Raw genomic sequence first — 6,000 nt, forward strand, 5'->3', positions numbered from 1 at the left:
TAGGAAGCTAATAAAACAGGTTGATATTATAACACAGGAAAATACATCTTTGATGCTTATGAATGCACATGTATTATGTGGTATATACACATTTCATACTGGGACACATACGTGCACATATTCATGGCCATGTGTGGATTTGTGATGTGTATTATGTGTACATGAGCAAAAAGATCAGGAAACTCCTTCCCCATTTTCTGGACTTCTGAGTCATGTTCATCTTACTCTGTGCTTTTGATAATGCACATTAGAAGTAGAATGTATCTTTTTTCCCCCTTTGACAACTTTTAGAGACAAAGATTGCACATATTTTAGTTTATCATCTTTCAGGAGACATGAGGAATGTATATAGAACGTTGCTGAGAATTCATTACCTGTTCCCACCCAGATCCAAATTGCCTGCCTGCACACAAACCTCTGCCCACAACTGTGCATATCAATAATTAGATTATCAGTAAAACAAATAACTTATTAAAAGGATATCAGTTACAATGATGCCAGAATGTACATTAGTACTTGTGGAGTATGTTAGAATACTTGCTCCATCAGGTAATTGGCCAACTGCAAAAGAGGAATGATAAAATCCACAGTTTATAGAAAAAATTGAACAATTAAAGTCCAAAAATAATTAATTTTGGTGTAGATGGTCAGTGAACCATCGATCCAAGCATTAAAAATGATGACAGTGACAACTGTGCAATCTGTTAATTTTTTTAGTGCAATGCTAAGTTAAAAGTAAAAACCCAAGATGTGAAATTCTTCATGTTCTCTGATTGCAACTATGGAGAAACATGCAGAGGCAGGAAGGGGCACATTGTGGTTGTTATGGGAGAGGCTGGATTATAAGTGATTTTTTTTCTTCCCTGTTTTCTTAAATATATTTAATTTAGTCCAGAGCAGTAGCACACACCTGTAATTCCAGCAGCTCAGAGGTTGAGGCTGGAGGATTGCAAGTTGCAAACCAGCCTCAACAATTTAGTGAGATCCTGTCTTAAATAAAATGGGCCAGGAATTTAGCTCAGCGGTAAAGCATCCCTAGGTCCAATCTCCAGTACCCCAAATTTTTTTAAAAATTTTGATTTTTACTCACCAATATTTTTTAAATGAAATGGAAGAACTTGGAATTGGTTGGTTAATGTTCCCTCTTTTGGCACCAGAATCACAAAAAGTTCTGAGAACCACCGAGTGAGTGAAGAATGCTCTTGATCCCAACAACTTAATCATGAAACAAAGGGCTCTCTTTATAGAACATTTTTAAACAGATCATTATTATTGGTCCTATTCTTTTGCAGCTACAGAAAACATCACCTGTCTTTTTTAAGCATTTTATACCTTTGCCAGCCAAGGAGAGTCTGTAATCTGTGCTTGCTATTATAGCTCCTCCTGCTGAACTAGCTTCCCAGTTAAGTGAGGGTAGTGTTTAATGCAGGAATTTTTGTGAAGTGAATATCAAAATACCATTTCCCCTAACACTCTTACAAAGTCTCAGGAAAAGCAATCTATTAAGACTTCTGAACCTTATTTATTATTGATACCCCTTGCCAGTCTGAAAGATGTTATTTTTGCTTCACATTAATCACAAAGGGATTTCCTTTGCAAAAGGTAATTATAGAATCTTAACTACTCTCATTTTATCCTTTGTTGCTTCTGTCTCCCATCCACAGGGTGCCGTGTTAACTCCCTCAATGGAGCATACCATGTCACTACAGCCTGCATCTATGATCAGCCCTCTGACGCAGCAGATGAGTCATCTTTCACCAGGCAGCACCGGAACAGTAGGTGGCAAATTAATATCATGTGTCTCTGCAAATAGAGGAGGGTCAATTAATGCCCCCTGTGCCTACCCTATAGAATCACAGGTTTGATGATGACAGTTATTATGCCTGGCCCCAGCCCCACCCCACATTGCCTTCCAAAAAGAAAAAACTCAGATATTTCTTGATTAAGTGAAAAACTGAAAATCTGCTCTCTAGGTTTCCCCTTTGCCAAAATTTAGCACTCACACATGGCCACATCTAGCTTCTTCAACTAATGTCACTGGTATATCATGAAGTACCATTTCATGCAGCAAAGGATGAAGGTGACACATGGTAGCAAAAATAGGAAATATTCCCTCACCTATTCCTTCTGTTTTAGAATTTGAGAGCACTGAATCATGATATTCGTGACTTATTTCACTAGAGTCCAGGGGACTTGGTAGAGTAATGAGGTTGACCTGGTACTAGATCCATGTTGGTTTGTTTATAGTTTAAATTGTAAGAGATTCCCACAGGAGTTTGATGCAGCCTGTATCTATAGTGGCTCAAAAGAACAAAGGGTGGTGCATTTTCCCCTCTTACACTCAAAACCAGCAGCAACTTCTTGTGCAGACTAAGCCAGAGCCATACACAGCCTGAGATGGACCAGAAATTCCTCCTGCCTTTAAGAGTTAGTGACTTCAGCATCAGGAAATCAGGATTCCCTGGCCTAATCTTCAGTGATAGGTCCAATAAGTCATCCACATTTAGGTCTCCACCTGTAGAAACAGTACTAGGTAACAACTCAGGAAGCTGCTAGATGATAACAAGGTCTTCTGAGAAAAGATCATCTAGAATGATGCATTAGTGATATTGAATTATTCACTATGACAGACTTTAATGATCTTCACCTGTGTGTTTCTTTGTTAGGAAATCCAAAGACAACATGGAATTTATAGTTTGACAAATTCCTTCCATATGACATATTTACATGGACTAATAAACCTTTGAGGGTAGCGTATTTAAATTTCTTCTTGGAGAACTCCATATATTTTATATCCAGCTCAAAATTCCCTGAGTACTCCCCATTTTGCATGGTTTTCCATTGTCCATCCTGACCTCCTCCTCCTTTTCAGTACATGCCTGCAATGTCAGCTATGCAAGGAGCCTACTTGCCACAGTATACACACATGCAGACGACGGCGGTTCCTGTCAAGGTTGGTGCAGAGTATTAAATGGCCATTCTGGCAATAGGTAGTTTCAAAAATGGGTGAATTAAGTAAAACTGAAAGCAAAATCTATCAAAAGTCAAATATTTGCATAAAAGGATTGACTTTAGAGGGAATATGTTATTTGGGACTATAAAATATAATTGTTACAAATTAGGATAACAACATCCAGGCCACATCCCCAAGAACTCCTAGAAATATTTTTCAAGCTTGTAGCACCTTTTTCACCCCTCCAGAGCTCTATCTTGTCACCCCTAAAATGAGATAAAATTGGAGTTTGTAATCCTAGTCCTAAAGATTGTATCAATGGTGATACTCACAAAAAGAAGTCAGTCATAATTCAGATAGTAAATGAAAAAGGAAAGCTGATGTAGCAGACGTGGGAGAGAAGCCATACCTATTTTTATAGAGGCTGTTAGTGTAGCTAAATAACTCTTGGTTCTTGTCACTGGAGCTGGTATGGAAGAAGTCTGGCATCTGATTATGATTGGACAGGAAATAGCATTTTCCATCAGAGTATCCTTAAAATTCCAAGGAAAATACTCAGCTCACTTGCTCTTTCCCAGTAGGCACTGGGCAGAACCCAAAGGCTCCCATTTCCAAAAAGGGCCAAAGAACCATGCCTTCTTATTATTTGCCTTTCATTGTGCGATTATGGGAACCACAGTTATCGGAGCCCACAATTCCTTATCAGCAATATTGAAACCCTCCAAAAACTTTGAAAATAAAAATTGTCTTTGTGACTAACTTCTTAGCAAAAATTCTGACCTTTCAAAAAACCCAACTTGAACTGAGACAAGGTGATACATTTGTTCCAGTTACTGTGTTTATGCACTCGGTTCTATATAGAATTACTGATATGATTGATTATGAGGGACATCCCTAAGCCCTACTTGAGGGTATTATATGATATACAGCATATTTCATACCATGTCTCAGATTCTGAACCTTGAAAATGATGAATTCTAAATCACATCTGACCCCAGGGAAAAACAGATTAAGAAATTTGTTTGATAAATGTAGCTTGATCAGAATAGAGAAGTCAAAGATTTGGATGGGAGGTGCTTGGTGTCTATCAGCCATTTCAGCTACTTGAGGAAATGACCTAAAAAGCTCTGCATAATATTAAGAAATTCACTTTAAAAACTGCTTATTTTCAGGTGTATGCCTTTGACTTAGACCCAAGTAGCAGAGTTAAGATTTTACCACTAACACATTTCATCTGCTCTGCTTTGTTGTAGGAGGCGAGTGGTCAGCAGCAGGTGGCTGTAGAGATGTCTAATGACCATTCTCCATATTCCTTTCAACCCAATAAGTAACTGTGAGGTATGAGAGAAAGGTCTCCATTACCAAGGCGCCAATCAGGCAGTCTGTGGTTCCCTTATCAAAATGATGCTTAGAATAACTCAGATCGATCATACTTGATTTCATTATAGCCAGGGCATCCAATCTTGTTAAAATGTTAAAATCAATGATTTTGTTAGTTTGCAGATTCACTGTTCTATGCAAAAAGAATAACACTTTATATTGAAATCAAACACATATACACACACTTCTCGAACCCTCAAAAAATTAAGATCTATAACATCATAGAACATCATGTATCAAACTTATTATATAAGTATCCTATACTGTATTCTCTAGTACTCAAAACTAAAGGCAATTTAGCATCAGATGTTGCTTTATCAAGCATTACAAGATTAGTCAAAACTCAGAGCCAAGATATTGCTAGTGTCAGTATCCTTAGATTAAAAGATTGTATTCCCACAAGTACCATTTTTTTTTTACTTTACCATGTATATTATAGTAAAATATCTATATGGAACCTGGTTTCTGGATTGCCCTAGTGACAATATGTATTGTTGGTTTTTATAAAGCCACCCTTGATCTTTGGAGACCCATATGTATTTGGCTCTGATTCTCTTAGAGAGGAAAGAACTTTGCAAGTCCCAGATTGAAAGGCAGATTCAAAACATTGAAAGTGAACATCAGGTCCAGAGTTTGCATCTCTCCATGAAACATCAGTGATGAGCACAGCCTTTTTCAAATACATCTCTCTTTAAATAAGATTATAAGCTCTATGGTGTATTATATTGAGACCACAAAAGTACTTGTCTTTTATCTTTCTCTTGCAGATGTACAGAAGGGTGTTCTTACATGAAGAAGGGTGTAAAGGCTGAACAATCATGGATTTTTCTGATCAATTGTGCTTTAGGAAATTATTGACAGTTTTGCACAGGTTCTTGAAAACGTTATTTATAATGAAATCAACTAAAACTATTTTTGCTATAAGTTCTATAAGGTGCATAAAACCCTTAAATTCATCTAGTAGCTGTTCCCCTGAACAGGTTTATTTTAGTAAAAAACAAAACAAGAAAAAAAAGAAAAAAAAACACCAAAAAAGATTTTTATCAAATGTTATGATCCAAAAAAGAAAAAAAAAAGAAAAGAAAACTTCAATTTCCTGGGTATGCACAAAGACCATGAAGACTTATCCAAGAGCATGACAGGATTTTTGAGGTTTTGTTCATTTTGTGTTTAATTTGTGTTTTTTTCAGCTGTATGAAATGGGCTTTCTGAAGTTTAACTAGTCCGACTTCACCCATGGTGTTCCATGCTTGCTGTGCAAGTGTTGCTGTAACTCAGTGTTGCCATCACGCCTCTTTCCTTAGCTTTCCGTTTTTCTTTCAACGTAGTGTGAAGTGTCTTATCCTTTTCTATGAATTCCAATTTGCCTTAACTCTTTTGATGCTGTAGCTGTTTCAGTAAAAGTTAGTTCAAACTAATGATGTAGAATGCTTTGACCAAATGAGCTGGTCTATTATGCCTTGTAAAACAGCAGCATAGGGCTTTTAAAAGGTAGTCAATAAAAGTTGCTGAAATTTTGGATTTTTTAAATATGTAGTAGGTGTTTTTAATGATTTTTCACATAATGTGTAAGGTAGTGAAATGCAAGAAGGGAAAAACTGTTTTGTGTGAAACACATTTTCTGACTGGGGAACTTTTAATAGGGTTAAAGCGTTTGTAAGGCTGTA

At 36.9% G+C, this 6,000-nt stretch overlaps 1 pseudogene; it reads left to right on the forward strand.

Moving 5' to 3' along the window:
• Positions 1-4,284, forward strand: part of LOC143389821 (RNA-binding motif, single-stranded-interacting protein 1-like) — a 42,506-nt pseudogene extending 38,222 nt beyond the window's left edge.
• Positions 4,285-6,000: the final 1,716 nt, after the last annotated feature.

Source organism: Callospermophilus lateralis, unplaced genomic scaffold, assembly GCF_048772815.1.
Source record: "Callospermophilus lateralis isolate mCalLat2 unplaced genomic scaffold, mCalLat2.hap1 Scaffold_805, whole genome shotgun sequence".
Classification (NCBI taxonomy): Eukaryota; Metazoa; Chordata; class Mammalia; order Rodentia; family Sciuridae; genus Callospermophilus; species Callospermophilus lateralis.